Below are 23264 nucleotides of genomic sequence, written 5' to 3'. Positions count from 1 at the left end.
TCCATTCAATACGAATACGAGCCGATGCGTCCGTTCATTTTCAAAATGCTTAACAAGTTGAATGCATGTATTTCTCAAAGCTACTAACTCATTATTTACTAACGCTCACATTCGTTTTCCCGCCGTAAATCAATTATGGTATTTCTAATGATTCGCTAAAACATTATTGTAAATGTATTTGATGTTGTTCCCATATCGACTATTGCAGCCGATTTGGTTTTCATCTCTTCATTTTTGCTTTATGCTAGTTTCGTTCGCAGCATCCATTTAGGGCAATGCCTACTTGCGGTGAGACTGTTAGTTCGGTCAGCCTTTCTAAAAAAGGTAAAAACTTATTTTACACTGCTCTGCTGCTAGTTCGCTTAATTTGGCGATTCGCTTAGCATTCTTGTCTTCTTGCGTCTTCTATGGACCGCCCGCTTCTGTCATTGCATATTTCCGCGTGTCAGCCACCTTTGGACTACTACATATCTACCGCTTTGTACTTTTCTGTTGCCGCTCGCTTGCTAATCTTTTTATTTTAGTTTTTTTGGTCTGTGAACTTGTTGCCGATGATTGGCATTTATAATTTATAATGCCAATTTTAATTTGCTGCATGTTGCTTAATTATAAGATACAAAATATATGTATATGTACAATGTTATTTTCTTATGTAGCTACATATATGTACATATATGTATATACAGAAAATATATAGGTATACAGTCGTCGCACAAGCTCTCACGTCACTGTTGACAGTCATAACTTTAAGTTGTAGATAACTCATTTTAATTAACACCACTAATAATGTCAGCTTGTATCTCATGCCAACAGGTTCTTGATTTTTCCATCTCGACGAACAAAAGAAGAAGTCGCTCATAATTCCCGTCCTGCTTGTGCTTAACAGCAACCGATGATTTAGAGAATCGATTTCGAAAGATTTATGGTTTGCGCGACAAATATCCGATGGAACGATGTTGGGGAGACAAAGGACGCTGTACAAAATTTTGAAAACAAGCTCGATATCTACCCGCCACAAACTGAAGGACCAAGTTCACGTATATATATTACTGGCGCGCTGTTGTCAAATAATCCGTAAGCTTTACGCCAATTAAGAAGAAGAAGATATTTGAAGTTACACGGTATGTATAAAATTAAATAGAACTCACTTAACAGATTTTTCCATCCGAAGAAGAAGGCTGTTTGTGTAACAGCTACATGATTTAGTGAATCGATTTCGGTAGTTTCGACAAATAAGGAGATGTTGGGGAGAAAAGGACGTGTACAAAATTTTAAACCGATATCTCAAAAACTGAAAGACTAGTTCACGTATATATATTAGGTTGTCAAATATCCGTCTTTTTGTCTTTTGAATTTCGCGGCTATGTATAAAGCGCTACAGAAGAGCTCGTAACTGGCAATACTATACATCTTTGAAAAGTCTTGAACTAACCTACAAAACGGCGCCATGCATGATTAGTTTGAATATTGCGTTCAACAGTTATACACGTGTAACATGGAGTTCACTAACGCCGAAATTCGCGCTATTTTAAAGTTTGTCTTCGTTAAAGGCAAATCCGCTAGAAAAACGTTCCGTGAGATTATTGGTATTTTGGGGGATGGTACTCCATCACTTCGAACTGCGGAGGAATGATTTCGACGATTCAGAGCGGGTGAAAACGACACCACGGATATGCCAGCCAACGGAAGACCTGTAACGATGAATACTGATCAAATCATCATGGCATCGCCCAGAAGATGGGAGTTAGTCACCAAACCATTTTAAACCATCTGCAGAAGGCTGGATATACAAAAAAGCTTGGTGTTTGGGTGCCGCAAGATTTGACGCACCTTTTGGACCGAATCAACGCCTGTGATATGCTGCTGAAACGGAACGAACTCGACCCATTTTTCAAGCGGATGGTGACTAGCGATGAAAATTGGATCACATACGACAATATCAAGCAAAAACAATTGTGGTTGAAGGCCGGTGAATCGTCCCAAATATTGGCCAGGCCGGGATTGACGGCCAGGAAGGTTTTGCTGTGTGTTCGATGGGTATGAAAGGGAATCATCCACTATGAGCTGCTCTCATATGGTCAGACGCTTAATTCTACCATCTACTGCGAACAACTGAACCGCTTGAAGCAGGCGATCGACCAGAAGCGTCCAGAATTGGCCAACAGGAAGGGTGTAGTGTTCCACCAGGACAACGCCAGACCACACACTTCGTTGACGACTCGTCAGAAGCTACGAGAACTCGGATGGGAGGCTTTATCGCATCCACCATATAGCCCGGACAAAGCGCCAAGTGATTACCACCTGTTCCTGTCCATAGCGAACGCCCTTCTTGGTGTAAAGTTGAACTCAAAAGAGTTTGTGAAAAGTGGCTGTCCGAGTTCTTCGCAAATAAGGAGGGGGGCTTCTACGAGGGGGGTATTATGAAGTTGCTGTCTAGATGGAAACAGATTATCGAGCGAAACGGCGCATATTTGAACTAAATCCGATCACTGTAACACTTTTTATAAAGCATTAAATGAAGAGCAAAAAAGCGGAAGGGACACATTTGAAAACGTTATACATATGTATGCTAAGATACCGACAAACGAACATAGCTAAATTGGCTCACTACGTTAATTATTTATAAACTTAATATGGTTTCAGACATTTCCTCTGGGTGTTACAAACTTCGCAAGGCATAACAACATATTAAGAATATCTCATGTGAGAAATAATTCGCTGTATGTGCATATATTGACATATAATGAGGTGGATAAATCCAACTATATCGACATTTATTATTTTAATTTTAATATCTTGGCAATATTTTAGAGCCTTAAAATCTGTAGTCAATGTTAGTGTGATACTGATAGAAATTACAATTTTTTTCTAGCATTTTTGAAAATAATATTATTTTTTAAATTTTTCCGTTTGCTCACGTCACATTCTGTTTCATGACACTATTGTTTTATTTTTATATTTCGCTTACGTTAACCAAAAATTCAACTCACCACACTTTCATCACCGCGACACTTTTATGTGAAATTTTTTCTTATTTTCTCTACGCTTTCATTCACTTCGCCAATTCAATATCCTAACTTTCGCTTATTGAATTTAATGTTCTAACAAAAATATTTGCTTTTAAGTTCGCGCAGTGAAATATGTAAATAGAAAGCCATTATACATAACGTACATACATATACAGAAGTCTAATTCTAAAATTGCGCACAGAACTAACAGGAGACCAACCCACCTCCTCTTTTACCCGTGACCTTTTAATACACGCTAACTAAAGAGAATAAAAATTGCAAAAGCAAACGTGTGAACGAACCAAATGGTGTTTGGTGGGGATAAAAGGCAGACGTAGCGACGTTAGCGGCCGCGTAAACTTGTGGCATTTTTTTCAATTCAACTAAATATGCACAACAAACTTGTGTACATAAATATTTGTATATATCTGTATATAAATACGTATGCGTATAATTTTTGTTCTTATTTTTATTACGACTTTGTTTCATTATTTTTATTTTGCATTTATTTCTCGCGCCTTCAATATGTTTGGTTATATGCGTGTGTTGTTGCATTTGTTGTAGATAGATGTTTTTATTATTATTCATTTCGTTTTTGGTCGTTTTGTGGCGAGTTTTGCCTCGGCTTGCCCCGCATTGGTGCTACGTTGTCTGCGACGACTAATTAGGTAACCGAGTATTTACAAGAACAACATCAACGTGTACAATAATAGCAACAATAATAAAATGAAACAACAACGTCATAACATCAACTAGCTCATGATAGCCACCACGACGACGACGACGACGACAACAGCAGCAACGAGAACAACTGCAACAACAGCAATAAGCTACAACAGCGCATTCTACGTAATACCACTTTATTTGTTTAACGTATTTACCTCTGTATGCACACATTTAGGTACGTCTATGGTATGGAGTGGAGAACACGAACAGTTGTGCTCGTAAAAAGGACAGCGTCTTGACCTTATCATATTTTGCTGATAGATGCGTGCATAGTATGTTAGGAATGTTAAGTTGTTATCAAAAAAATGTTTAATGATACAAATGTAGTACATAAAAGGCTATCTTCTAGGCTGTTAAATATCACAATTGCGTTAGTTCTTCATAAGAAAAAATATACAAAATGTTTTTTGCCATATGAATTTATGGCATTTTACGAACAGGCCAATTATTCGTACACATTTTCTCTATTAGTTCCACAAAAAAGTCAAATGCACATAGTACATGAATAAGTGTTAGAATCTTGATAAGTTTTTTAAACTAGCAAAATATACTGTTCTTATTTTAGTATTTGTGTAAACAGTGTACTGAATGATTTCTTCTAATGAAAAAAAAATATTGGAATGGAAAATTATAAGTATAGTACATGCGGGTATTCTAGTCCGTTCCCATGGTAGTCGGATCTAAGTAACCAGAACCGATTCTCGCATTTTCATTCGGTAAAGGACTGTAAACTTGGGGTCATTCCTCGAAATTACGTCAGGAATGTTTTCCACCTCTACAAACAATAACAAGGTATTCTAGCCAAGAAATTGAAAAAAAATTAAATGTTAAAAAGTAGTAACACTTTTTAATTTAAATTTCGCGCGAACCCCATTCATCGAAATATTTGTTTTCTAAGTTAATATGACTGTCAGTAAGATCTGTGCCAAATGTCACATCAAAATAATAATTATTGATTAGTATACGCTTGTCTTTTTGAAGTACATAAAGTATATTTGGTGATTTTTTTGAGTGAAATTATTCAACAAAAAAGTTCCATTAAATTTTGTGTACGGAATCAAATTTCTGGTGCCGAAACGTTCAGAATGTTGGAAAAGACCTTCGGTGATAATAGTTTGCCGCGTGTAATTGTTTTTGATTGGTACAAATTATTCAAAGAGAGTCGAAAACGCGTTGACGATGGACCTCGTCCCACACGGCCATCAACTTCAACTAATGCTTGAGAATCGATGATTAACAGCCAGATCTCTTAATGGTATCGTTGGAATATAGAAAGGATGAGTGAAAACCAATTTGCAGGATCATTTGGGCCTGAACTAGTCCCATGGTTATTGAGATAGCGGCTTGGAATTTTGCACACGTCTTTTTTTTTACCAAGAAGTTGCTAATTTGTCAGCATCGCCAAAATCGGCCTACTATATTAGATAGCTGCCATACAAACAGACTAATCAAGCACAAGTCCTAGTAGGGGAAACTTTTTAATTTGTCTAAGTGCTTTCACGAAATTTGACATAGATTATTATCCAAGGCATCACTACATTCTCCGAACATTGAATGGACAATATCTTCTAGAGAGTCCTTTTCTTTTGGTTTCTTCCACGGAGAAGGCCGAAATCAGTGTAGCCGTCGGAGAACACGTCTCGAAAAATATTTAATTTTTTGCTTCAAACAGTTAGTATAAATTTAAACAATCAACAATTGATAAGAATTCTTTTTACATTCTTCTTTTCTTAAAATATGTATAAATATATCCATAAATTTTAACAATCAAACAAATCAAAGATTTTTTAAAACATAATATGTGACCTGGTCTACGGAAAGGGGGCTTAGGTGTCAAAAAAAAGGAGAATAATTAATGAGATAACGAGAAACTGACGATTATTTTTAACAGCTTTTCCCAGAAAACTAGTTTTCGTACGTTAGCTCCCTTTTCGTAGACCAGGTCACATATATGTATGTATATGATATATGTATAATAATTTATAAAATGCTGCATTTTTTATTGCCATCACTGTAGTTGTATAGGTGGCAGCGTAAATAAAATAAAAAGCCATAAAAGTAAATAACAAAACAAAATGAAGCGGAATTGAAGGGAAATTAATACGAAGAGACAGGCATTTTAGATACAGAGATACAATACATACTTTAAATACACACGTAAGCATTCAAACACACTTGCACACATACACGCACAGAATACCTACTATACATAAAACGTAAGAACACACATGAGCAGCACTTGGATAAACCATTACTGAATTGTTTGTGCATGTAGCGACATTTTTGGTCGTGGAACTGAGACTCGAAGTAGGATTTTATGAAATTACCGTTAATAACAAAAGTCAGCGAGGAATCCATAATTAAATATTGAGTGTGTTTATTTTCAGACATATTGTTTAAAGTTTTGGACGCATCTGCAGCAAAAGTTGGAAATTGAAATGCTCGAGATGGTCAGCAATTTGCATTAATCACAACCTGTTAAGATGCTTTTCCTCCATTCCGTTCCGGTATGGAATGACAACTGTCGAAAATAACGGAAAAAATGGAAAGCGTTGTTTCCGGCCGCAATGTAAGCATGGTTTTGATATCCTAGGAGCTAAAAATTGCACAAAAAGTCGTTAGGAATCATTTAGATGAAGTTAGAATACTCGATGCATTGGTGACACATGAGTTAACGCAAAAACCTTCATCGACCAACAGAACTTACATCTGTTAATCACTCCACAATCGCAAAAAATTCGATTGATTTCTGAAGCGAATGGTTAATAACGATGAAAAATGGGTCACTTCTGACAACGTCAAACGAAAACAGTTCTGGTCGAATCATGGGGAGATGTTGCAAAGGGTGAAAAGCAAGGATTGACGATTAAGAAGGTTTGACTTTATGTTTGGTGAGATTATCTACTATGAACTGCTTTCCTGTTCAAATTCAATGAGACGTCGCAAAGGGTGGACCAACCAGGATTGGAAGGCAGGGAATCAAGCTAAAACTGACAGTTAGGAAGGTGTCACTTTATGTTTCGGAAGGAAGCAATCCCATATATTACTAGTCCACAAACATCATTAGTGACACGCCAGAAGCTCCTGGAGATCGGTTGTAAGATTCATATGCATTCGTCTAATGGGTCGAACTTGTCACCAAGTGATTATTACCTCTTTGGCGGAATTAGCTCTATTATGAGCTGCTCCCCTAGGGCCAATCTCTTAATTCGGATCTGTACTGTTAACAACAGATCTGTCATTCCCAAGAAGCGGCCAACTTTGGTCCATACGAGAGAACTTGTTTCCCAGCAGGAAATTTTTTGAGTACTCTCTTGCATATTTCATACAAAATTTGCTTAAAATATACAAATAGATTAAAATTACCAAATGTCAACCAAGCAGATGTTGTAAAAAACGAAATTATCATTCCAAATCTCACATATAATTGAGACTTTTCGTCAGCAGTCCATTGATTTGCACTTAAACGTTGCTGATTTTGTTGGGTTGTTGTTGTAACGAGTCTCTAATATCGACACCCGAGTCCAGCGTTGCCCGAAGGTCAAACCGAAGCACATGATTGAGTTGTTTAGCAAATATCACATCGAAATGTGTAAGTGATATCTCAAATAACATCTCCGGCACAAAATTCTTCTAGCAATCAGACAACAAAACTACATGCGCACAAACACACTTTCTCATAGCTGTATGTATGTATAACTGGCGCAGTTACATAAATACGTCGACTAAATAAAGCCAACGATGTACATGTACATATGTGTATTTTCGCAAGTGTCACATGGTGCAGCGACAATTCGAGATATCTGTAGACAGAGAGGCAAAACTGGCACAGACGACACGCCGTCATATAAGCCACATACACACATACACGCGGATACAGTACAAATATTTGGATAACCGTGTGCATTTGCGATTTTCGGCTGGCCGGCAATAGCGCTGGCACAGCGTGCGACCGACAGGCAGATGTGCCAAAAGGCAGCCAGACGAAAATGTCGTCAATCAAAAGTACACGTAAAAGCATTTTATTTATAAAGTCGAACGAAATTTGCGCACTTTTCAATTTCGTGAAAAATCAAACGCCCGAGACAAATCTTATTTTAACTTTCGCTTTCGCGTAACAGGTCGATTGAAAAGTCCCCGGCTTACCATAGTAACCCATTTATTTGTTAAAATTCGTTTTTCTTTTTATTCAACTCATTTCCCTTCAAGGCTGATACACTGATCATAGCGACCCTCCAACTTTTCGATACCATTTTTGCAGTACGATTTGTCTTTTGCTTCAAAATAGGCCTCAGTTTCGCGATCACCGTTTCATTCGACGAAAATTTCTCCCCAGCAAACATTCTTATGAGATCTGAGAACAGAAAATAGTCGCTGGGGCCAGATCTGGAGAATACAATGTATGCGGAAGCAATTCGAAACCCAATTTATGGATATTTTTGCCATCGGCTTCACTGACTTGTGACACGGTGCATTTTCTTTTTCTTTAAATGCCGTCGTTTTTCGGCGCGTTTGTCCTACAAATGGTCAAATAACGCTATGTAACAGTCACAATTGATAGTTCTTCTTTTTCCAAGGTAGTCAATAAAAATTATTTCATGCGCATCCCAAAATACAGACGCCTTAACCTTGTAAGACGTTTTTCCAAGCTTTGAAGCGCGTGTTAATCGTGTGCAGTCCATGCGGATGACTGTCAATTGAACTTCGGTGTGAAATGATGGAACCATGTTTCATCCATTGTTACATATCGACGAAAAAACTCGGATTTATTACGCTTGAACAACTCCAAACACTGGTCCAAATCATCAATTTGTCGTTGTTTTAAGTCAAAATTGAGCACCCACTTTGCACAGAGCTTTCTCGTACCCAAATATTCGTGTATGATATAATGTACACGTTAAGTTGATATCTTAAGAGTTCCTGCTGTCGCAAACAACTTCACTTTACAGACATTCAAAATTATTTTATGGATTTTTTAATGTTTTCGTTGGTAACAATCTTTTCTGGGCTTCGACTCCGTTCACCGTCTTCGGTGCTCATTTTACTACATCGAAACTTAGGATACCAATCCTTGAGGGTTGATTTTTCTGGTGCAATATCTGGAAACTCGTCATCTAGCGCAGTGTTTGCTCCAACTGTATTTTTTCCCTTCCAAAATATATACCCGAGTTTACAACAGATTACCAGTCGTTCCTCCTTTTCGCTGTTTTGCGCCAATTGAAGATTTCAGGTGTAGCCAAGTTCTCTTGCACCTGGTCTTTCCAACGAGGTGGAGGTATTCCTCTTCCCCTGCTTCACCCGGCGGGTACTGCGTCGAATACACCTAGAGCTGGAGTGTTTTCATCCATTCGGTCGATATGACCTTTTGAAGGTTAGACTAACTAGAAATCATATGGATTTAAGTCGAGTAGTGTCATCTATGTGCCAGGCCGGAGACTTTTCAATTGACCTGTTATTTTCATCTCTTGACTTTTTATACTGAATTTAAATATTTCTCTTTTTTTTATTATTTTCTAAGCACATGCCTGTCTGAGCATTTTTAAGACACAACGTATTCTATAACGTATATATGTATGTATAGAGTATATGCTCATTATTTATGTGTGTGTATTCCTTCTATTTTTGAAAATCGCGCTACAACAACGGCGCGGCGCGACGAGGTGCCCAGAATAATTGTTTGAAAAATAGCATGAAACTTTTATGAATCAGTTGCAATTACAGTGCAATTACATTATTCGCTAATTACGACACGTTTTTGTTGTGCGAAAGCCAACGAACATGCATAAAAGTACGTGCGGACCTTTGTTCGATCAAATGCATACATATGTAAATACACACATATACACAATTTATTCAAGCGGATCTCTACTAGTGATTCAGACAAGCTTTTATCGCAGATCTGAAAAAAGTCCCAATTTCCTGTCGTGATTTACTTGCTTTACACACATATACATATGTACATATATATATGTACATATCTACAATACACATTATACAATAACACATGTGCTCATGGATAATTATAAAAACGGCAGCCACAGATTGCCTATTTTGAGACCCATTAGAACACGTGCTTTACGAGAAGGAAAGTTTTTTAATTACTTTTTAAAGTGAAAATATTAAGCGTGTATAGTGTATGTGTTGTAATAGATTGGATCACATCGTGACACATACGTATGGTAGATACTTATAGAGTCAATTATAAAAACATAAGAATTATTAATTTTCCGAAGAAAACCATTTATTCATTTTATACAAGTTTCGAGCTCGTCACAAAAGAAAACGCGACTATTTTACCTGAGTTCAGGGAATTTGATTGATTAAATAGGCAGCTTTAAAGTATATAAGGCAAAAAGAAGCTTACGGAATAGGAGGTCTTGAAAAGAACTATCACGAAAAACGATTTGTCATTCTCAGTGATTGTCAAGCGGGGTTTCAGGCAATCTCGTCTGTTGAAATCAAATCATCAATGATACTGGAATAAAATAAAATGCTTAACAGTGCTGCCACTGAAAACAACATCCGACCAACAAGGATCCCTGTGTATTAGAGTGATTCAAAAAAAAATTTTTTTTTTTTCGTTTGATACTTGGAAAAATAGGTTCCTAGACACCTCTAAGAAAGCCTCTCCAAACATGAGTTTTTAATTGTAACGGGAAGGTCCTCCTAATACAGTTTTCTATTTTTTCTTATTATCAGATAGAAAAATTTATATCTCGCTTCCAACTACTTGAAAAAATATATTGTTCCTTAGATTTTGTAGGAAATTGAATGCTCTACAAAAAAGGTCTATTATGATTTTTTCGTAAACCCAAACGTTTAGAAAATATTAACAGTTAAAGTTTGATTATTTTTGGGATAATTTTTTATTTCTTATGAATTTTATAACTCAATGAGAAAAAATTATTATGAATGATGAAACTTCTTACGAGGTGTCTAGGAACCTATTTTTCGGAGTACCAAACGAAAAAAAAATTTTTTTTTTTGAATCACCCTACTGTGTATAGAGACATCAAACGAAATGAGCTAGCCGAACTCCTGGCGAAAGAAGCTGCAGCAACCAATCCGATATGACTAGAACCGCACTCCACTAACGGAGGAGCTACTGCAAGAGGAAAGCGCCTGTAGAAAAATGCTGCTCACAACAAGTGCCTGAGCTTCGACAGGCGAGAATGTTTCCGTGAAACTTCGATACAAAATTGTTGAAGACACTAATCGACGGATGGAAACAAGTCGCTGCAGGCTCCAAAACAATGAAAAAAATCTTCGGTGAATTTGTTCAGAATGAACCTCTATAGAATATAGCAGACAAGCAAAGTGATCGATGAAAATCAAAGCCTTTTATGAAAAACTTTTTTATTTGAAAGGTTTTCTTCAATAAATTTGGAATGGTTTATTATGTCAGGTAAGGCTACAATCTCCGAACAATTTATTCAGAAGAGACCACTATGGAATATAGCTGCCATACAAACTGATAAATGAAAATCAATATAAAGACCTAGTATAATCTATTACAAGATCACTAACAAGTTCTGCTTCGAATGAAACTACTTTTAATAATAAACAGTTTTCTCAAAACCAAATTAGAACTAAAAAAAACGGTTAAAAAAATTTATTTCAGATGAATTTTTTATTCACAGAGCAAGTGATTGCGTCAAAACTTACATATGACATTAATTATAGGGAATGCAACTAGTGAGAAATAAAACGATAAAAAAAATTAAAAATTAAAAAAAAAAAAAATTAAAAAAAAAAAAATTAAAAAAAAAAAAAAAAAAAAAAAAAAAAAAAAAAAAAAAAAAAATAAAAAATTAAAAAAAAAAAAAAAAATTAAAAAAAAAAAAAAAATAAAAAAAATAAAAAAAAAAAAAAAAAAATTAAAAAAATAAAAATTAAAAAAATTAAAAATTAAAAAAAAAAAATTAAAAAAAAAAAAATAAAAAAAAAATTATTTTTCCATATTATCTGTATGTATATACAAATAAAAAAAATTAAAAAAAAAATAAAATAAAAAATTAAAAAAAATTAAAAAAAAAATAAAAATTGTTTTTCTATATTTCGATAGGTTATAGCTTTAAAAATTAAATATTTTTAGTCTTAAATCAAAGTCTCAGCTAGTTTTTGAGTTTCAGCCTTCCAAAGTGCAGTCGCTCAGTTCACTCAGTTCTATCAGCTTTTTTTAACCTCGTTTTTCCCGAAACATCAGTTTTTAACTTGCTGCATTGATAATTCGGAGACCAAACTGTTTCTGCATATTCTGTATATTAAGGGTGATCCATTTCGAGGCTTCCTACTTTTTTAGAGAAAAAACACAGAAACCTCAAATTTCATGGGGAATGTTTATTATTATTATTTCTTTGGCATTTATTTTTTGAAGATTATCTCTTTCAAATGTTAGCCGCAGCGACGGCTCAGATGTTCTTTCCTTCGAATTCAATTTTTGATGACACGTTCGTGCATTTCGACTGGTCACTGAGGAACACTGAGGTCTGAAACGAAGCGGGATATTCCGCATAGACTTTAGACTTTACATATCCCCACAGGAAGAAGTCTAACGGTGTGATATTCTACGATATTGGTGGCCAATCGAACGGCCCAAAACTAGAAATTATCCATTTATTAATGCGATCTGTGAAAAGTCGGTTATCATGGCGCAATAACGTCCACCGTTGATGATTACGTTCCCACCGGCAACATTTTTGAAGAAATATGAATCGAAGATTCCACCGACCCACAAACCACACCAAACCGTTGCTTTTTCTGGATGAAATCGCGTCTCTTGAGTCTCTTCAGGTTGCTCTTCGTCCCATATGCGGCAATTTGGCTCGTTTACATACCCATTGAACCAGAAATGGGCCTCATCGCTGAACAAACTTTGGCTCGAAAACATCGGATCTTCTTGGAACATTTCAAGAGCCCACAGAGCGAAGTGATGTCTTTTGGTACAGCTGTATTTTGTACGTTTTCAGTTTTAGGTTTCGACGTAAAATGCGCCAAGTCGCTTCATACGTCAGTCCGAGTTGCTGAGAACGGCGCCGAATCGACTCTCCACGGCATTCGTGTACACTCTTAGCCTTGGCTGCTACATTTTCTTCACGTGGTCTATTCGGTCGAATATTATACACAAATTATATTGGGTTTCATTCACGCAAAAGGACGAACTTTGAGTAAAGGAAACGGGTGGCAACCACCTAAGGACTCATTATGTAGCATAAAAAACAACTACACACCTATAGATATGTATGTATGAACATGTTAAGACCTTCAAATATATGTTTCGTATTAAATAAAAATAAATTAAAGTAAATGTTGAAAATTTACTTGCAAAAATGTAATCTAAGGTTCCACCCTAATGCTTATGTATGCACATATGTATATTTGCACGTACGAATTCAATTGTTTCTGCCTTAACTAATTAGTTATAATTTCACTTAATGCAATTTAGTTGACTTTTTTGCTTATTGATGTTTATTTGTTTCATGATAAACACAAAAAGTCACTTCTATACGAACCTACACCTAAGCACACACACACTCAAGCATACATACATACGTACTCAATCTACCAACACAAAAATATTGTTTATGAAAACGTTTTGGAGATGAAAATATTTGTATTTGTTTAGTGTGCACTTAGAAATGACTATGCATACATACAACCATACACACATACACATAAGCATTTGAACGTGGGCAGATAGCTATCTGGGTGATAAACAATTCGTTCTCATTTCATTGGTTTTGCATTTTTCCACTTTGAGCATAGCCACTCATTCTTTCCACCATAATTGTCATCTGTTACAAGGGCCTTTCGGTGCACAAAGTTCTAGGCAGTCACATACATACATTAGTACCTATGCATATGCATGTGTATTCAAATATGTTTTAAGTGCTGACCATAAAAGTTAATAGGATTGAGTTTTGCCCTGATTTATATTGGTATTATTTTTTGCTCGCATTTTTTCAGCGGTGAATGAGATAAAACGGTAAAATAAGTGTAATGATATTGCAAAACATAAAATTATTGTTTGAAAATCAGCAATAACGGGTGCTCGGGTCTCAAGTTGTCAATATGGTGACTACTCGGTGTAATCTAAATGACTTTTCGTCTCAATCAAAACCTTTTAAATGAATAATATTGTTTTTAGGAACATTGAAGATTGCCCGTTGTGATGGCTAGAATTTCTAAGTACGGATCAGAAGATTTTCGTATATCTACAAAGCGCCTAGAGTCGGTATCTAATAATCTAATATCGGGTACAATCGATTCGCTGGATTCATAGAAAATGTGGCAACCAAGATGCTGCAATTTTAGCCCGACGAAAGTTGGAAAGTGTCTGTTTCCACCGCATCTTTCTCCCTGCAAAAATCTCTCATCTTTTTAATCGTCCTTAAAAACCTTATCCTTATCGCGTGTGTGTCGATGAGACCGTGTGCAGTTCAAACACCTATTTTTACTGCCGTGTGAACCTTGCTAAGAGCTGGTAGTTTTATGGATTTTTTGCGTTCCCCTCTGAGCCGGAAGGCTTTCGCAAAACCACAAGTACTGGCATATAACCAACGCTTAGTGAGCACGCGCGAGGCCCATAGATACAGCGTCCGAAGACAGGGGACGCCTGCTCCTTTCCCATCCTAATGGGATATGTGTAAAGATGATATTAACTTGTGCAAAAAATCTATATCCGATTTCCTGAAGATAGTTTTCCAAATAAAAAGATTTTCTATAGAAGTACTCAATTTCAATCGGACAATTCGTATGCCAGCTATAAGCTAAAGTGGTCCGATAGCGGCGATTCCGACAAATGAGCAGCTTTTTGGAAAGAACAGTAATTGTGAAAATTTTCACTTAGATATCTCAAAAAAATAGGCTACTCGGACTTCTTTGAGAACGAGCATGCAAAAAAAATTATTTGCCTAATTTTTTAAGAAGCTTTAAGGATTGCAGAAAACTACATAAATATTATTAAAAATTACCATATAGTTTCTCTATAAATAATACATACTATGTACATATGTCATACTATACTTTTAGAACATATTTATCAATACATTATGCGAACCACACCCGCCAACATAAAGCACAAAAACAATATTCTTATCAATTTATGAGATTTTTTTTTAGCGTACCAATATTTTGCGCAATCCAGTAAGTAGATAAGATAGTAAATATTTATTTTCGTAAACAAAGTGTCCGAATTTACGTGCTGAGCAACTCGCCGCATAGTGGAGAGAGAAGCGAACGAAAAATATAGATAATATTTTAACATGACCGAAAAAAGTGTAACATTTTTGGCATGTTTTCTTAATCAAAACATAATATTGTTGCAGTATAACATTACATACATACAAACATATGCAGAAAGTTAGGTTAGGTAAATGGGCTATAAATAATACGAGAAGTGCGAGTATCTTATCGCTTATCAGACGCGCCAAGTTACAAACACTTGTGCAATTTTGTTATCGTTGTTGGCCAACACTCCAAAAAGGTGTGATTCTTGAAAATCGCCAACAACAAAAAACATAAAAACAATAAACACTCCACGTACGACACTTATGTCGTTCTATTTACGACTCATATCGATATTTTTATAGTATTTACGAGTAATTCACGATGTGTTATGCCGAAAAAACACTTCGATTGCATTAACCATAGACGCTAATCAAGCGGAGCGTTTGTAAATAGAAGTGATATAAAAATGTAACAGTAAATTTTATTGAGGTTATAACGTTTCTTTTTTTCATGAAGTTATATAAATTATAGATATATACATAGAAGAGTGTGTACATATGCGAACTTATTTACTCGATTGTACACGATTTTTCAATTTACTGCTGTTTACTTGATAAAAATGTTTGCGACTATTGATAATGCGATATTGATTAGAAATTGCTATTGATTCAATAAAAAATTGAAACGCAAAATTATTATACAATTCGAATATCAATACTTTATTCAAAAAGTTATTGAGATCGTAAAATGGTTATAACAAATGCACAGAATCTGAAAGAATTCCGCTTTACTGAACGTTATAATCGTTTCCATGACAAACGGGCCTACGTAATCGGAACGGATCCAAAATTTTTATTCGGCCAATTCCTCAAAATTACTTTAGGCATGTTTTCTGTAGCTAGAAAACAACATAAAGCAGTCTAATCGGTAAGTCAATGCGAACCTGAAGATCGATTAAACAGCTGCGAGCTGGAAACAAAAACGGTCTACATAAGTACAGAAGTGATACCGAAACGGATTTTTAATCGGCTAAGAACGGTCAAGTGGGCAGCATTCCGCCAAATTACTTGAGAGATTTTTTCTGCAACAACAACAACAACATAAATCAGTGTTATAAAATCAGTAAATCAGTAAGAACCTAAAGATCGGTTAAGAATTTGGAAGCTCGAGCTAAAAAGTTGACTTCATCTTAAGCACTTCCTAATGGCTATTCGTTTTTTTCCCCGTTTTATGGTATTGTGTCTGGCAAAGAAGCAACCCTAGTCTTTCAAAATTCCTACAAATGTCCTTTTTATACACTGTACAGGGTACATTAGGTTTGACAATTACTTTGTAACAACCACAAGGGAACGTCGAAGACCATATAAAGTTCATATGGAAATATAAATAATCAGCGTGACGAGCTGAGTCGATTTAGTGATGTCCGTCTGTGTGGTGGTTTTTCTGTATATACGCCATATATTCCCTCAGTTTCAGAGATATCGGTCAGAAATTTTGCACACGTCATTTTCTCTTCAGAAGCTATGCATTTGTCGGAACGTACTATTCGCAACACCTATCTTGAGACCCAGTATTCATTAATGGATAATATTGGAACGAATAAACCACGTCCAGCAGGCAGTAAAGAAAATATAGCCGCAGTATCTGAGAGTTTATACGAAGACCGTGAAGAGTCGAGATCTTAAATTGAAAGCATACAAAATACAGCTTGTGCAAGAACTGAAGACGCTCGACCTTCTCAGGCGACATCGATCCGATCTTCAAAACTTCCAAGAACATCGACGTTTTCGAGCCAAATTTTTTTCAGTGAAATGGCCCATTTCTGGTTCAATCGGCCGCATCTGGAACGAAGAGCAAGCTGAAGAGATTCAAGAGCTGCGACAACAGTCAACGGTTTGGTGTGGACTATTTGATGCGTGTTGATCTTAGGCCCACACATAGCATCAATCAATGGATTTATTGAGAGAATACTTCGGTGAGCAGATAGTTTCACGTTTTAGGCCGGTCGATTGCCCACCAAGATCGTGTGATATCACACCGTTCAATCAATTCAGACTTTGGAGCAAAACAACACGCGAGTCATTCGCCAGTTTCCACTCGAAATGCTCGAACGAGTCATCGAAAATTGGGCTCAACGGATGGACTATTTGAGACGTAGCCGTGGACAGCATGTTAAAGAGTTAATCTTCAAAAAATCAATGCCAAAGAATGTTCTTTCGAATGATAATAACATTCCTCATTAAAGTAGAAATTTCAGAGTTTTTCCTTAAAAAAGTTGGGAGCCTCGAAATGGATCGCACTTTATATATAGTAAACTTGAAGCAGATCGATGTATTCCCTCGACACTACCATGATATACATATGTACATAAACTGAAGTTCTCTGGTGAGACTAGGAAACTATACAAATCTATACTTCCACATTCTTACTAAATTAAATTCTATTATTTTAAAATTCTAAAGCCAACGCTGCATTCACTTACCACAGTGATGCTACGCATATTTCTAGCCGTAGAAGTATGTCCATGGAACTACTACAACACCAACTAGGGGATTTGTGGAAAATACCAAAAGGAAATGATGCGCATAGTAAGAAAATGGCAAATATTGTGGAGGTAAATATTTTTAAGCCTTACCATAACCATACAAAGCGAGTAGTTATAAGCAAAAAAGGCAATGCGATAAATTATCGGCTGGCATGCGAGTGTGGCAAACGGTCGTTAAATGTTGTCCGCAAAGCGGTAATGATCACCGCCTTACCAAGAACTAAGAAATGGTCAAGCCGCGTGGTGCTGATGCTGGCTAGCTGTAGGGGTACAGCGGCAATGCTGCGCAACGATGACAAGGCATATACGATTCACATATGTACATACATACATATGTATGGTATATAAATGAATGTGAGGCGGCTGAAAAGCACCGACCAAGCTGAACGAATGGCAGTCCGGGTATGAGTATCCAATTATAATTTTTTATACCGAAGTCAATGCAGAATCACGTCGCATCAAGATTAAGAATTCTTTTCTTCACACCTTCAAGTGACGCTTACCAATAACAAGCAGCAGGCACAACGGCAACACCAACAACCAAACCTCAAACCAGCTGCTGAGGCATCCAAATAAAAAGCGTAGCTTCAAAGAGAAAAAGAATTTACAAAGAAGGTATCAAGATCCAGCACGGCCAAGAAGTTAAGCGTTAAGGCAATACCAACAACAACAATAATAGCAACTATAACAATAATACGAAAAACAACAACAATAATAGCAACAACAACAATAATACGAACAACAACAACAATAATACGAACAACAACAACAACAATCAGACCAACCAAATATAACCAGATTTGAAAGGAGCCAAATAAAGCTGACAGCTAACAAAAGGTATAATGAAAAAGTTGAGAAAAGAATTCGCTCGAAATGAATGCCACGAAAAAGTGGCGATCAGACAAAAACTACACTCCCCGAGTCGTATTGTCCGCCATACCATTGTACCTATAGTACAAATTTACACACATGTGTGTACGTCAATCTACATACGAGTATGGATGTGTATATGTGTATGTATGCATGCCTGAACATATGTAAGCGAAGGTTGAAGGCATTGTAGATCCATTGGTCATGGAACAAATCAAACCGGACTGAACTGAAATCCAACGCACAACAAATGGTCAAAATATGCCCAAGTTGTGTGCCCGCATGCAACGACGACAACAACAAAATGCAGCAACAAAACAAAAATACGGGATTATATTGTCTCTGGTAGGGACATGGGTACGACGGCAAGTAAGCGGCGACGCAACACAGCTGAAACTACAGCCATCAGCTCAACTAAGTAACACCAAAAAATCAAGCGGCACAATGAAATGCAATTTATGAGAAAACGTAGGTAAGTGTGTGTGTGTGTGTGTATGTAGGTGTATAGATTGGTATAAGATGACATTGATTGTGATACATAGACGTTTAGAGATTATAGCGACCAACAGCCACAAATAATAAATAGTATTCATTGTCAATGAGGAGGATTATCAAGCAAAACTACAGAAAAAAGCATGCTACTAGAATGCTCTGATGACTTTGAAGTTTATAAAAGACTCACTTTAATTTTTGAGATACTCGTATAATGCGCCAGCGATTTAAAAGAGCAACCTCATATAGATATGCATTTCGTAAGTATGTGCATTAGAGCGGGTCGACTTTTTTCTCTAAAATCACGTATGCGAGAAATGTTGTACGGATCATTTTGAAGAACTTTGCCTACGAGGCTATGGGTCTAAAACCGGTATGGAGCCGATATTTTTTAAGGCCAAGCTTAAAAAGTCTGAATGATCGGTTGTATGGGAGATACATACATATGTGTTCTAGTTGTCCGATCCGACCGATTCCAATATATTATAAATAGAATATCAAAAAAAATGATCCCTAAAAAACTTCGCTTTCAAAATAAGTGGCTCGAAACCAGTTTTAAACCCAAAGTCTCTTAGGCAAGGAAATATCCGTAGATTACTTTCCGTTTACGTAATTTTTCCGTTTTTTTTTTTTGACTCCCTGCAAATCAACCCGCCCTAATGCGAATACATAAGCGTTACTTAAGTCCAAAAATTACAATATCACAGCAGAACTTTGTAGTAATACAGTAGAGGCCCGCTAATCCGGATCAATTAAAACCGGCCCCTATCCGGAATATAAGGGAATCCGGATTACCAAAGACATATCAGAACTATGTATTAAGAAAAAATATTTATAAATTTCTGTTTGTTTATTATAACAAATAATACACATGTTCCAAAAAAAAAAAACCTTAAAACAATAAAGCATAAAAGCGAATGTAGTGAATAATAAATATGTGATCCGGATTAGAGAATACGGATAGAGAATGTCGGTCCGGATTACAAGGGACATAATAGAAATTTTGAATTTTTTAACCCTGTCCGGATTACAGTGGAATCCGGATTAGGCCGTGTCCGGATTAGTGGGCCTCTACTGTATAGCAATTTATATCGCAAGAGAACCTAATACCTCCCAGTTATTTGGTTTTATATTTCAAGATACCTCGACTTATTTATGATAATTTCCAAAAAAATAAATCCTGAATCAGAAAATTAAATTTCATATAGCTTAAAGGGTATTGTTTTTGATCGGTTGATTCGTTAGGCGGCTATATTTTGAACAACTCAACTCATGGTCCAACTTTTCAGTCCTGGTCCATGGTCCAGTAAATCAGCGCTGTATAGTTGACTGAGTCAAAAGCTTCTGAAAAGTAAAAAGCTACGAGGACACTGCTCTCACAAAGGGGTTTCTGGTTGAAGCCTCGAGCTAACTAGGCGTTTACGATGCTAAGTGCTGTGGAGGTGTTGTGCACTTTAAGGAATCAGTGTTAGTCGGTTCGGTAGTTCGGCTAGGCTCAGATTATGTGTGAATGTCGGGAGTAGCAAAGACTTAACTATTTTCACTACTAGGGAAAAGAGAGTTATTGTGCAAAGAAACTCCTCTATATTGTCAGGCTTTCCAGTTTTCAGCAGTAGGACACTTCCGATTAGCCACACATCGGTTATGTTAAGGGTGGTCAGTGATAAATTGTGGACCTTGATGAGATAATTTACGATACCGGAATTGATTTTATCCGGCCAAGAGCTGTTATTTCGAGGATCTAACCCTGGATCGGTAAGTAATACGATACCGGAAGTTACTCGGATTTTATCCAGTCAAAAGTTGTTATTTCGAGGATATAACACTGTTTGGAGGATCTAATATCCTTTCGCCATGTCTACAAAAGGGTGCAGTATAAATTGTCGGTTAAAATACCTCGCGCACTCCTTCGGACCCGAGGAGTCACGACAGTCTATCTAATTGAATTCGGCTCGGTGTATCTCCACGGATTTGACAGGGGTTTGACAGTAGTCCAAAGCTTGCACACTCCGCCGGAGAACTTCAAACGGTCCACTCATTTAATCTTCAAATTGCGATCCCATCATTACACCATCGAGCTGGTGTAAGAAATCGCGCTCATTTGCTAAGGCTGCTACTTCAGCAGGAAAATTTGGTCGACGTTCTTGGCATTCTTTTAGTAGGAATGAAGCATTGCAGTAGCATCAGCGATCACTTTGCGAAATTGGACTGATCCGACTGAGCAGCTGCCTAGTTGAGCTCCATGGGACCGTGGAGGTTCGGCTGGAGTGGCGACGCATTGCGCGAACTATATGCATGTTGTACGGCTGTACAGGCTATTACCGCAGTAGTGCGTTGACAACATGGCGACTTTTCGGAGGTCCTCTTGGAGATTTCGATATTAATATATTAAAATTTATTATTAAAAATTAATCGGCGATTATTAAAGTGTAGTGATGTATTAAATTCTGTATAAGTAAAGTACTAAGAAAGATCTTCAGTCTCTTTCAGATTAATCGCCGATTATTAAAGTGTGTTAAATTCTGTATAAGTAAAGTGATAAGAAAGATTTTTCGTCTCTTTCAGATTATGCATTTATACAAGAGACAGCCGCTTGCTTTTCTTTCAATTTATTGGCGGCAATAGGCGAAAAAAGAAAAATCCGTCACAGCTGCAGGCGGGTGGCGGGAATCCATTTTGCCTGCTCGTCGTACCTTTTTGAGGATACGAATCTATTCATTTTGCAGTAGATATATGTATGTATGTATGTACATACCAACATAAGTAGCATGCTGGTTGCCTAAGCCAAGTACATACATATATACACATGTGCTACAAAATAGTATGTTCGCCGGCCAGCAGCACCTACAGAACTTCGGACAACAAGCAACACACGAGAGTCCGCTCTTCGATGCTCTGCCCACAGCAATCCCGCTGTTTTGAACTCACAACTCGTACTTTTATTTTTATGGCTGTGAAGTCTCTGTTTTGCTTTCTTTTGTTGCTTCGCACCTCTCCAACGTTCTTTACCAAGGTTTTTATTGAACTACCTTCTTTGCTTCTTGCCTTATTTTTTGTTTTTGTTATAATATAAAGTGTAGGTACAATCGCACATTCGACGAGTTTTTGGTGTTTTCTTCACACCTTCATTGCAATTCACTGGAAAAGACCACTATGAGGTTTTTTTTGTATGCCTATTGTATTGTAGGCATTGTTATATTTTTGTTGTTGTTGTTAGTCTTCTGCAAACTCAAAAGATGTTTTGAGCAAGAGCCGAAAGAGTCGAACTTAAAGCTAAGTCTACTTGATATGTATGTATTTAACATATGTATGTATATGTATGTATTTTTCCACGTGCTACATATTAAGCTCCATATGAAGTTCATGCAGCGCTGAGCAAAACAGGCAAATACTCCGCACAGCTTGGTAGAAACGAGCTGTAAGGTTCTCGGCTTGTTGTCGGCAATCGGGCGGTGAAACTGTCGTTGCCTTTCACACTATAAATTTCCGTTGTTGGACTTGTCTATGTTTTTGTTGGTGTAATATGTAGATGCTGAAGTGAACAATTTTCATTACTATACCCTTAACAAGAAGATTTAGAAGGACAAGTTTGGGAGACCCTATAAAATGTGTATATAAAGGATCCATTCGTCTGTGTGTATATTTGCGAACTAGTCGCTATTTTTGAGATTTTGACCGTTGGAATCTTGCACATGTCCTTTTCTACCTAAGAAGATTCTCAAAATCTATCCTTTTTATGGAACACTTTTTATTTGACGAGATATCTTCGAGATAAGAATATTTTTAAAGTCAACGCTAAAATATCTGAACATATTTTTCAGTTGAGCTCAATATATGTAACACATGTATAGCTCCATACAAACTGAAGGGTCAAAACTTTGTCCTTGTATGGAAAACATTTTTATCTGAAGATGTATCTTCACGAAATTTAGCATAGAATAATAGCATAGAGAAGCTAAAATATCAAAAAAAAAAAAAAAAAAAATCAGATCAAACGACTATAACATGTAGGCAAAATTTTTATTTGTGAATGGTATTCTAGCTTCGGTGCAACCGAAGTTAGCGTTTTTTGTTGCTTTTTTTTCTTTGCTCAACCTTCATCCTACACAGCACTAAATAAAACTTTAAAAGAATAATCGTCATGTAGGAAGATACACAATATGAAAACATGTACAGATCTAGATACACTAAATACATATGTACATACATATGTACGAACTATATTTTCCATCGATTGGATGGACTCACATGATTATGTGCGGTTATAAACTTTAATTTATGCATTTGTAGTTTAATTAAATTTGTAACACACTTTAGTACAATATTTTTTAAACAAATTCTTATATTTACACTCTACCTTATAAAATATTTTAAGAATACGAAGTACATATGTA

At 36.5% G+C, this 23264-nt stretch overlaps 1 protein-coding gene across 1 annotated transcript in view; it reads right to left on the bottom strand.

Moving 5' to 3' along the window:
* Positions 1–23264, bottom strand: part of LOC126755381 (leucine-rich repeats and immunoglobulin-like domains protein 3) — a 36320-nt gene that overhangs the window by 11422 nt on the left and 1634 nt on the right. The gene's annotated exons all lie outside the window — the stretch shown is intronic.

This window comes from Bactrocera neohumeralis, chromosome 4, assembly GCF_024586455.1.
Source record: "Bactrocera neohumeralis isolate Rockhampton chromosome 4, APGP_CSIRO_Bneo_wtdbg2-racon-allhic-juicebox.fasta_v2, whole genome shotgun sequence".
In the NCBI taxonomy this organism is placed as follows: domain Eukaryota; kingdom Metazoa; phylum Arthropoda; class Insecta; order Diptera; family Tephritidae; genus Bactrocera; species Bactrocera neohumeralis.
This window is presented reverse-complemented; position numbering and strand designations above follow the sequence as displayed.